General features: G+C 45.9%; 1 protein-coding gene across 2 annotated transcripts in view; it reads right to left on the minus strand.

Annotated features, from left to right (window-relative positions):
• The window catches only part of IMMP2L (inner mitochondrial membrane peptidase subunit 2), a 1,735,376-nt gene that overhangs the window by 698,107 nt on the left and 1,024,747 nt on the right, over window positions 1–12,522 (minus strand). The gene's annotated exons all lie outside the window — the stretch shown is intronic.

The following is a 12,522-nucleotide window of genomic DNA, read 5'->3' on the forward strand; positions in this document are numbered from 1 at the left end:
CTGCCCTTGTTCCTGATTCTATTTAACCCTTCCTTCAGCCTGTAGGGAAACAGCATTAACCCTATAGTGGATTTACTTTCTATCATGGAGTGAGCACAACCGGGGCGAGACATACCGGCCGTCATAGATAACCCCGGTCACAGTCTCACATACCCCCCCCCTCAGTTCAAGCGTGTGGGGTTGAACTCCCGCCATCAAGCACGGGCCGCGGGACAAGGCATCGGCGTTGCCCTGCAACCTACCGGCCCGGTGTTCAACCGTAAACCGGAAGTTCTGCAGAGAAAGGAACCACCGGGTAACCCGGGCATTCCGTTCCTTGGCGGACCTCATCCAGACCAGTGGAGAGTGATCCGTCACCAAGCGAAACTGCCGTCCCAGCAGGTAATAGCGTAGGGACTCCAAGGCCCACTTGATCGCCAGGCACTCCTTCTCCACTACGCTATAATTCCGCTCGGGAGGGGTGAGCTTCCTACTCAAGAAGGTGACGGGGTGTTCCTCCCCCTGGACCACCTGAGACAGCACTGCCCCCAGGCCGACCTCCGAGGCGTCAGTCTGTACAATGAACTCCTTCCGGAAATCAGGGTTGACCAGAACGGGCTGTCCGCACAGGACCTCCTTCAGGGCCCGGAAGGAGTCCTCGGCCTGCGGAGTCCAGCGCACCATGACGGACTTCTTGCCTTTGAGAAGGTCCGTCAAGGGGGCTGATAGTCCCGCAAAATCCTTTACAAACCTCCTGTAGTACCCCACGATACCCAGGAAGGCCCTAACCTGCTTCGTGGTCAGGGGTCTAGGCCACTTCTGGATCGCCTCAACCTTGTTAACTTGGGGCTTAATCACTCCTTGGCCTATTACGTAGCCCAAGTAGCGGGCTTCCGTGAGTCCCAATGCACATTTCTTGGGATTGGCTGTCAATCCGGCTGTTCGAAGCGCGTCCACCACCGCTTGTACCTGTTCCAAGTGGGTCTGCCAATCGGAGCTGTAAATAATGATGTCATCCAGGTACGCTAATGCATACACCTGGTGGGGTTCCAGCACTAAGTCCATCAACCTCTGGAACGTGGCCGGAGCGCCATGTAACCCAAAAGGCAAGACAACATAGTGGAAGAGACCCTCCGGCGTAACAAAAGCGGTTTTCTCCTTGGCGGACTCCGTTAGTGGCACCTGCCAGTACCCCTTGGTCAGGTCGAGCGTGGTAAAATATCGCGCCTGTCCCAGCCTATCAATCAGCTCATCCACCCGGGGCATGGGGTAGAGATCGAACTTGGATATTTCGTTCAATCTCCTAAAGTCATTGCAGAACCTTAAGGAGCCATCGGGTTTTGGTATTAGGACAATCGGACTAGCCCATTCACTCCGGGATTTTTCGATGACCCCCAGGCGTAACATTGTCTTTACTTCCTCCGATATGGCTTGTCGTCGAGCCTCCGGTACCCAGTATGACTTCAGGCGTACCTTCAGGTGGGGCTCGGTGACAATATCGTGTCGTATCAGACTGGTCCTACCGGGCAGCTTGGAGAAGACATCGGAGTTCTGCTGAACCAACCGTCTGGCCTCTCGCCTCTGTTGCTTGGTGAGGGCTTCTCCAATCCTTACTTCCGGTTCGTCCTCTCCGGAGGTCGCTGGAGCCGGATGTGAACGACCCGAAGAGGAGGGAGGTGGGGAAAAAACAGCCATCAGGCTTTCCCGTTCCTGCCAAGGTTTTAATAGGTTGACATGGTATATTTGTTCAGGTTTCCGCCTACCGGGCTGCAATACTTTATAGTTAACCACCCCGACTCTTTCCTTTATCTCGTAGGGGCCTTGTCAGGAATTTACTCTCCGCCGTGGGGATTAATACCAACACCCGATCCCCGGGTTTAAAGGTCCGCACGGTGGCTTGTCTATTGTAGCGGCCGCTTTGCGCGGCCTGAGCCTCCTGTAAATGCTCCTTCACAATTGGCATGACCGCGCTTATGCGGTTCTGCATACCTAAAATGTGTTCGATCACACTTTTATGGGGGGTGGGCTCTTGTTCCCATGTTTCTTTTGCCAGGTCCAACAATCCCCGGGGATGTCGCCCGTATAACAATTCAAAAGGCGAAAACCCCGTGGATGCCTGTGGCACCTCTCGTATGGCAAACATCAAATAGGGAAGCATCATATCCCAGTCTTTCCCGTCTTTTGAGATCACCCTTCTTAGCATGGTTTTCAGGGTTTTATTGAAACGCTCGACTAAACCGTCCGTTTGAGGATGATACACAGACGTACGCAACTGCTTGATCTGGAGTAGCCGGCATAGCTCTTTGGTCACTTTAGACATGAATGGGGTCCCCTGATCCGTAAGGATCTCCTTGGGCAATCCCACCCGGCAGAACACAGCAAACAACTCCCGAGCTATAAGCTTTGCTGCAGTATGTCTGAGAGGTATCGCCTCGGGATACCGGGTGGCATAGTCAACGATCACTAGGATGTGTTGGTGCCCTCGAGCGGACTTTACGAGGGGCCCTACCAGATCCATCCATATCCGTTCAAAAGGGACTTCTATAATGGGTAACGGTACCAACGGACTGCGAAAATGGGTCAGGGGTGCGGTAAGCTGACACTCCGGGCAGGTTTCGCAGAACCGTTTTACCTCCCCAAAGACCCCGGGCCAATAGAACCTTTGCAATATTCGCTCCTGCGTTTTCTTGACCCCTAGGTGGCCACTCATCAGGTGTTTATGAGCCAAGTCGAGGACCCGCCGGCGATGCGGCTGGGGCACCACCAACTGTTCTACCCCCACGCCCCGTATTTCATCTACCCGGTAGAGTAAATCCTGCTTAAGAGCGAAATGGGGGTACCTTACCTGGGCACCGGGCAGCTGTGCCACCCCGTCAACTACTGTCACCCGACTCCGGGCATGTATCAACGTAGGGTCCTGGAGTTGGGCTGTCCCAAACGTATCCGGGGACGCCTCCAACTCCGGGATGGGCTCGACCGTCTCAGCCTCTCCTGCCAATACCTCTAGGGGTGACCTACCGGGTTCACACTCTGTCCCTATCATGGTGACTCCTACGGCAGGTGTCCCGGATTCAGGATTGTAGGGCTCAGGTCCCGGACCAACCAATATCTGAGGGGACTTAGGGGGTCCCCTCCATAAAGTCCAAAAATAGGGCAGATCCCTTCCTAGGATCACGTCATAAGGAAGAGTGTTAAGAAGTCCCACCTCATGTTGCACCTGACCGCAAGGTGCTGTGATGGTGACAATCCCCGTGGGATAGTCGCGGCGGTCCCCATGTATGCAAACCACCCCCATGGTGCGTCCTGTGGCCTTTACTTTAGCCCTCAAGGTGGATCGCACAAGGGTCACTAAGCTTCCGGAATCTAACAATCCTGTAACCGGACATCCATTCACCTGTATTTGGCACAAGTGGGGCTCCGTCTCTGGGGAGACCAGGTCAGCGGTACACACCACCTGAGCATACATTGAACCCCGCCGGGTAACCCCACAATCCATGGGCTCCGTGGTGAGTGGACACTGGGCTTCCATATGTCCCACCCGCTGGCACCGCCAACATCTAATTGGGACAGAAACCCCCTTGACGGGTTGTCGTTTAGGGTACAGAACCTTCCGGACCTCAGGAATGGCGGCCGCGGCCTCAGACGGGACGGTAGGGGACTCCTGCACCGTTGTCAGCGGTGGGTCCTTGGCCCTAGGCTTGGAGGGGCCGGACCGACGGGCGGTACGCAAAGTCTCAGTGTCCCGTATCAAGTCCTGCGTAGCCACATGCCGCTCTACCAGGGACACTAATTGGTCCAGGGTACTCAGGTCACCCTGTCCGACCCACCGTTGAATGGTGACGGGTAAAGTGCGCACAAAACGATCCACTACTACCCTTTCCACCATTTGCGCCGGGCTCAGAGTGTCAGGCTGCAACCACTTTTTTACAAGATGCAACAAGTCATAGGCCTGGGAGCGTACGGGTTTGGCTTCCTCAAAGAACCACTGATTTACCCGCTGAGCCCGTACATAGGTATTCACCCCCAACCGAGCCAGTATTTTGGCTTTCAGGGTCACATAGTCAATGGCGTCCTCGGTACAGAGGTCCAGGTACGCTTTTTGGGGTTCCCCCGTCAGATAGGGCGACAATACCTCAGCCCACTGCGGGGTCGGCAGCTTTTCCCGCTCGGCCACCCGCTCAAACACCGCCAGGAACGCTTCCACATCATCACCCGGGGTCATCTTTTGCAACGCTTGTCTCACCGCTTTCCGGACGCTGCCGTCGTCACCCGGTCCCGGGGTTGTTGCTGCCGGTCCAGCACGGATCGACTTGGCCAGGAGAACCATCTGTTCTTGGTGCCTTTTTTTCCTGCAATTGCAAGGCTTGCTGCTGACGTGCATTGGCCTGATCCATCTGTTCTTGGAGTTTTTTTTCCTGCACTTGCAAGGATTGGAGCAGGTGTGCATTGGTCTGTTGCTGCTGTGCATTAGCCTGAGCCAAATGCTTTAGTATGTCCTCCATGGCGTCGCCGGGTTTGGGCTGTAGTATAGCCGCTCGAATCCAGGACATGCGCAGCTGGGTCACCAGGGATGGATGCTACACCTCACCGGCTGTCATGTCCGCCGATTCTCCACCATATGTGAGGTAGCGCGGTCGGCTGCGCAGCAGAAGACACGGGATCCAGGCATTAAGGTTCACAGCACACGGTTTTAATCCAAACAAAAGTCCATAACACAATACATGTGCCTCTCCAGCAGAAAACTCAGGGAGTTGTGTTCACTCCCTCACACCCGGCACACCTGCCCTTGTTCCTGATTCTATTTAACCCTTCCTTCAGCCTGTAGGGAAACAGCATTAACCCTATAGTGGATTTACTTTCTATCATGGAGTGAGCACAACCGGGGCGAGACATACCGGCCGTCATAGATAACCCCGGTCACAGTCTCACACCGCGCTTTACAGTTATTCACCAAAAATCCTGCCTCCATTAAAACGAATGGAGCTGGGAGCCAGAGTGCAGCCAGAACTTCAGAAGAATGCGCAGCCACGTCCTTATATGGAATGTTGGCGTGTCACAATGCAGCCAGGGAAAGAGGCAGACACAGACAGGGTAAGAAACAGACAGACAGGGTAAGAGACAGACACAAAGAGACAGACACAGACAAAGAGACAGAGACAGACACATGGAAAGAGACAGACAGGGAAAGAGACAGACAGGGAAAGAGAGAGAAAGAGAGAGGCAGGTTAAGAGACAGACACAGACAAGTAAAGAGACAGACACAGACAAAGAGACAGAGACAGACATAGGGAAAGAGACAGACAGGGAAAGAGAGGGAAAGAGACAGACAGGGAAAGTGACAGAGATAGATAGACAGACAGGGAAAGAGATTGAGACAGACAGAGAAAGAGACAGAGACAGTCAGAGATAGACAGGGAAAGAGACAGACAGACAAAGAGATAGAGAGAGAGACAGAGAGATATATACAGAGGGGGAGACAGACATTATAATTACATTTCTATCTACTTGTTTTGTGTTTTTTGTGTGCAGAATACATTTTTGTTAATACATTCTATTTTGTTAACAGCAGTTATTAACCCGGGCGAATCCGGGTAGTACAGCTAGTATATATATATATATATATATATATATATATATTGAATCACAAAAGAGAGTACACCCCTCACATTTTTGTAAATATTTTATATCTTTTCATGGGACAACACTGAAGACATGACACTTTGATTCAATGTAAAGTAGTAAGTGTACAGCTTGTATAATAGCTGAAATTTGGTGCCCTCTAAATAACTCAACAATCAACCATTAATGTCTAAACGAATAACAACAAAAGCGAGTACAAAAGCGAGCTGAAAAACACCCTAAGGCTATGTGCCCACGTGTGCGTATTGCATGCAGTTACGCTGCGATCTGCACTGCAGTGTAACTACGTGCGTCCTGCGTCCCCAGCACAATCTATCAAGAGATGTGCATAATCCATGCCCACGTTGCGTTTTAGAATGCAGCAATTTGCATCCTGCCAAATCGCTGCGTTCTAAAAAGCAACATGTCACTTCTTTCGTGCGCTTTGCATGCTGTCTCCATTCTGTCTATAGGGAGAGGCAGCATGCAGAGCGCACGAACTCTGCAGTCACCAAAGTTTCAGAACAGAGAAGCGGACATGCAGTGACAAAACGCTGCGGTGCAGAGCGCACACACGTGGGCACATAGCCTTACAAGGAATCTGTCAACAGTTTTTTTGGTATGTAATCTGAGGATGTCATGTGGTAAGGGCCAAGACACTGATTTCAGAGATGTGCTACTAATTAGACTGTGTGCTGCTTCCATATAATGAGTGTTTTATCAGCAAGACAATATCACTGCCCAAACTGCCCCCACATGAGCCCTGGTCCAACCACACCCCCAGTGCGGATTAGCAGCTCACTGTCAAAAGACAATATGCACAGAAAGCTGTGGCATGAACGAGGTTAGCTTTCTGAGCTCTGCTACATGCTACATCTAAGAACTCTGGTTGTGTCACAACTACTGCACGCAATAAACTAAGTAATACATAATTGGAATCAGGGTCTCTTTTCCTATATTATAATCAGATGGGATGGTAAAAACCTGGTGACAGATTCCCTATAAGTGAATACATACAGTATTTTTAAAGAAATTAAGCTATAAACTGTGTAGTATATTTTGGATTGATTTGCGGGGCTCCAGTGCTGTCATGTCAACTCATCTGCAACCTGAGACAGTGTGTTGGAGTGGTGATGGACTGATAAGTTATGTTATATTTCACTATACAGGGCCCAGGAGGGAGACTTCTGCAGAAGCCAGTTGTCTTTTTGCAAGACATGAGTGGTGAAGGGGATGTGTCCCAGGTGTTGAGACTTAAGGTCCAGTCACACTAAGCAACTTACCAGCGATCCCAACAACGATAGGGATCGCTGGTAAGTTGCTAGGAGGTTGCTGGTGAGATGTCACACTGCGACGCTCCAGCGATCCCACCAGCAACCTGACCTGGCAGGGATCGCTGGAGCGTGGCTACACGAGTTGCTGGTGAGCTCACCAGCAACCAGTGACCAGCCCCCAGCGCCGCGTGGAAGATGCTGCGCTTGGTAACTAAGGTAAATATCGGGTAACCAACCCAATATTTACCTTAGTTACCAGCGCACGGAGCTACACGTGCAGAGAACAGGGAGCAGCGCACACTGAGCGCTGGCTCCCTGCTCTCCTAGTTACAGCACACATTGGGTTAATTAAGCGATGTGTGCTGCAGCTAAATGTGCACAGAGCAGGGAGCAGTGCACAGAGCAGGGAGCAGCGCACACTGCTTAGCGCTGGCTCCCTGCTCTCCTAGCTACAGCACACATCGGGTTAATTAACCCGATGTGTCCTGCAGCTACATGTGCACAGAGCAGGAGCCGGCACTGACAGTGAGAGCGGCGGAGGCTGGTAACAAAGGTAAATATCGGGTAACCAAGGACAGGGCTTCTTGGTTACCCGATGTTTACTGTGGTTACCAGCCTCCGCAGAAGCCGGCTCCTGCTGCCTGCACATTTAGTTGTTGCTGTCTCGCTGTCACACACAGCGATCTGTGCTTCACAGCGGGACAGCAACAACTAAAAAATGTCCCAGGACCTTCAGCAACAACCAACGACCTCACAGCAGGGGCCAGGTTGTTGCTGGATGTCACACACAGCAACATCGCTAGCAACGTCACAAAAGTTGTTCGTTAGCAGCGATGTTGCTAGCGATGTTGCTTAGTGTGACGGGGCCTTTACAGAGATTTATTTACTTATTTCATTATAACATGAGACAAACTAAGCTGATGCATGGAGTTCCTTTTATGACTGAGGGAACATAAATACTATGTTTCAGACAATACAGAAATCATTGTTATAATAGATTCATATCCAGGACTGTAACTGCACGATTGGAGCATTCCCTACATCTAGAACAAGGCTCCTCAATTTTTTTTTTTACAGAGGTCTCACCAGAGAGAACAAGGTGATGAATGGATCTCAGCAACTGGGATCAAAGATAATACACAAATGAAACATATTGCTTCATTTACATTTAATATCATTAACTTTTTATAACTAAAAAAATAAGTACAAAATCAGTCATTTGTTTAGCTAGACAATAGATTGCTGCAGCCATGCAAAGGACAGTGCAAATTATAACCACTTTTGCAAAAATTGCCTTCTTAGCTGTGCCTCACCGGTGACGCACAAATTGGGAAAAATTGGTCTAAAGGAAAGATGTTTCTACATCACATACAAAGAGTTTCTTTCCTGTAAGAGCAGTGATCTTTGATTTGTCAGTGCTGGCACAATGTCATCCGTGGGATGTGGTGATAACACATGCTCATGATTGCTCCATTTGACACGGGGCAGTGAGTCTAAGCAGTCGGACACCAAGTGAACATGCATTTTTTCAGCTATGTTATTAAGGATCAAACTGCAATAAAGATAAGAAGGTCTCATGGGCCCATTTCAGGGTCAAGAATTACCTTAACCCCATGGCAATTTTTCACTTTTGAACTTTCGTTTTTCCTCCCTTTCTTTCAAGAATTATAACTTTTTTATTTTTTCAGTTGACATACCTATATGAGGGCTTAGTTTTGTTTTTCTAAATGACTTGTAGTTTTAAATATGGGCAGTACGGTGGCTAAGTGGTTAGCACTGCAGCACTGGGGTCCTGGGTTCAAATCCTACAAACAACAACATCTGCAAGGAGTCTGTATGTTCACCCCGTATTTGCATGGGTTTCCTCTGGGATCTCTGGTTTCCTCCGAAAGTCCAAAGACATACTGATAGGGACTTTATATTGTGAACCTGTATGTAAAGCGCTGCGAAATAGGTTAGCGCTATATAAAAATAAAGATTTATATATATATATATATATATATATATATAAAATTCAAATTAATATTAAATAAACTTGAAAAATCCAAGTGCAGTGAAATTCTGAGGAAAAATATCAATTCTGACATCATTTTTTGAGCTTTGTTTTATGGCATTCATTGTACAGTAAAAATTACTCAAATATGATTATCTAGGTCAGTATGATTTCGACAATACTAAACTTACATTGATTTTGTTTATCTACTGCAATTCGTGAAAAAAAATTCTGAAGTTTGTAAAGCTAAACCTTTTGGTTAGCTTTTTTTCCTATACTTGTCACATTTTTATTATTCCAGATGACAGTGTGTTTTTTGGAGGGTGACCTGATAGATTTATTGCTTCCAATTTTGGGTACATTTGCCCGTGATTGCCAGCAATTTGCCCCTGATGCACAAACGACGGGGGCGGGTGCTGCGTGTAAAGCCCCCTTTAGACTATTTCTTTCAAATATGTAAATATGGGGGAGAACAAAGGCAGCAACCACAAGTTTACTTTCAGGTAAAAAGAATATTCATTGAAATTAGTTTACAATTCAATAGTAGTCTAAAGTCTCAATAGCCAATATTTTCTTTCAAGATCTGTTTACTTAGCAAGGTCCATACTTAAAAAGGTTTGCAATCTTGGATCATCTAATACAGCTTGATTTCTCCTTTTGCTACAGACCTAACAACACTTTGAGGCTGAATCATCAAAGCTTTCACACCGCAAAAGTAGCCTAAAAGCTTTGAAAAGTTGCTTATGGAATTGAAAAAAAAAGTGCGACTTTTGACATTTTCATGCCACTTTAGATGAGCTCCACAAAAAGGTGCAGAGTAGAGTTGGACAGGGTGTGATCACGCCCATCTGATTTTTTTGAGCCAGGAGTGCTACTTCAGTCAGTGACTGAAGTAGCATTTCTGGGGCAGCGCCTCTCAGACGAGCGCCAAAAACGTGCTCGTCTTCATGAATTTGAGACCTTTTCTACTCCATCAACAGTGGTATGGTGTAAGCATGCGTTATGCCAGTTATAATGAATCAGTCTATGTAACATTGTGTTTTTGAAATTTCTTTATCTCTCCACATTGATCCCAAAGATGGAACTAGACTAAAACGTTTAGATTTCGTTAACATTTTATTTGCCTAAGTTAATTTTTGGGGGGCATAAAATTATTATAATACAATTCTTCCAGTGTACTTAATGATTGTTAAAAATAACCTGTCAGTAGGTTCTTAGACCACAAACTAACATCAAGTATGTAACTGTAATGCTCATTATGTCCATCTCTTTGTTTTATCTATGCCTCTATTTATAGAAATCTATATGAAAATTGTTCTGCAAATGCACCCTACATTTAAAGCTCTATGGCCTCGCTCCCTCTTTTCCTGCCTGTCCCCGGCCTCCTGTCAGTGACTATGACTCTTTACTGGGACCTGCTCCTCCATCTGAAATCTTGTACAAGTGCATCATTTCTGAGAATGGATGTGCAGTATGGTCATGATGGCATTGCGAGAATATCAATATGCACATGCCCTGCCCATGGAAATGATGGAACTTGTGCAAGATCTTGAGTGGAGGAGTAAGTCCAAGAGACGCAAGATCTTGGGTGGGGGAGTACATCACAGACAATAGTGGCCAGTCAGGAAAAGGAGGCTGGCAATGGGAGGAAGAGAGAGCGGTTCCCTGCACTTACAGCTCATTTACATAAAAATTATGGGATTGATTTATAAAAAATGGAGACAGACTTATAAAATATAAGTATGCATGTAGCCAACACTACAGGGACTTTAATAAATTATGTTAATTTGGGGTCTAAAAACTGTTGACTGGTTCCCTTAAAAAAAATAGTTTGCTATTTAAATCTGCCCAGAACGACCTGCTATCTATAAGGAGATTAGAGGAAGGAGAAATGTTTTCATGCAGCATGGAAAATCGAGATTACATGTCTGGAATAATAGGAAAAAAAGCAATTATATGTACACAGACAGGTACACAGCTTTATGGGATTGTACGAAAATAGAATCTTCCTATTTCATCTCATCAAAGAAGTCACATTTTAATCTTCAAGACTCACAAATGATGCTGAATTGATTTATTATATTGCTAAATCTGCTTTATAAGGATACAGACTCCATTTCTTTCAAATGAATGCTTGAGTTTTGTGGCTAGGGATACTTGGAGACTTTTTGTAGTTCTACTGATTGAACTGAACTATTTGGCTACAGCTGAAATCCAAAGGAATCAGTCATTTTTTGGGCCACATTTGTTGAGATCAGTCAGTAGCATTACAAACAATTGAGTTTAGAAAAATAAAGAGAATGTGAAGTTAGAATTTTTCTTATATAATTTTTTTCCCTTTAATGTGCACACTTGGCATCAAAACAACACATTTAATAGTAAATTAACTCTAAAACTAGGACTAAAATAATAGAAAACAAGGAGGAAATGAGTGTTTTTATGCATTAAAAGTCAATTTTTATTGAATAAGTAGAAAAAGATGCATCCAAAAAATACAGTATATAATACAAAAATGTGCATAAAATTACATGAAAAAAGTTCAGAGAGATGGTGGAAAAAGTTGTGTTATGGCACAATAGGCTAATGGAAAAAGTCATCAGATGTCAGATCATGTAGAACTAATATATGTGTATGCTGGCCATACAGGGAATCCTGTTCCCGGGTGCCAAAAGGCTATGACGTGAAAGAGGTAAGACCAAAGTGGCACAGAGATTCCACAAAGAAAGGCCCAGTATTCCAAAAGTCAACACATACCTATTTAAAGTGCTGAATGCAGTCACACAAGTGAAGGAATTCAAGGGAATGACCTCTTACCTCTTGCCCGGCATAGCCTTTGGGCACCCGGGAACAGGATTCCCTGTATGGCCAGCATACACACATACCTGTTCTGGTGACTTTTTCTATTAGCCTATTGTGCCATCACACCATTTTTTCCACCATCTCTCTGAACTTTTTTCATGTAATTTTATGCACATTTTTGTATTTTGTACAGTATTTTTTGGATGCGTCTTTTTCTATTTTTTTACTTATTTAATAAAAATTGAATTTAGTACATAAAAACACTCATTTCCTTCTTATTTTTTGCCATTTTTTCTGAGTGTAATTATGAGCTGGCCTTATATTGGGTAATACTTGTTGCCCTCTCGGCCATCCATCTCCATTATGTGCCATATGGATTTTTGTTTGTTAGGACTAAAATAATGTCTGATTTGTCAGCAACTTTTACAACTTACTGTCATGCAATTATTTTAGATGTGTGGTTTTGCTTTGAAAACATTGCAAAATTGAAGGCATGCTGCCAGCAAGTTGGCGCACACCAAACCTACATCATGGACTAGGCTAGCAAGTTATTTGTGAGATCTGACCAAAAAATAAATAAGCAAAGTGGGATTACTGGTTATGATGTCATGTCACAAAGAAACCACATTAACAATCATTAAATGAGATATTCCTGATGTTACACAAACCCCACAATTAACAAACACATAGAATTATAGGATACTTTCTTAAATATTGTGTAAACCGGAAATTAATTTTAAGACAATTAATAGAAGATCACGAGTTGTCCCATAGTCTGTATTTTTATTAATCCAATCATAACTATTACCGTTTGATTAGCATGTATACCATGTAAGCTAATTACTGGCCTCGGTGCTA

This window comes from Anomaloglossus baeobatrachus, chromosome 4, assembly GCF_048569485.1.
Source record: "Anomaloglossus baeobatrachus isolate aAnoBae1 chromosome 4, aAnoBae1.hap1, whole genome shotgun sequence".
Lineage (NCBI taxonomy): Eukaryota > Metazoa > Chordata > Amphibia > Anura > Aromobatidae > Anomaloglossus > Anomaloglossus baeobatrachus.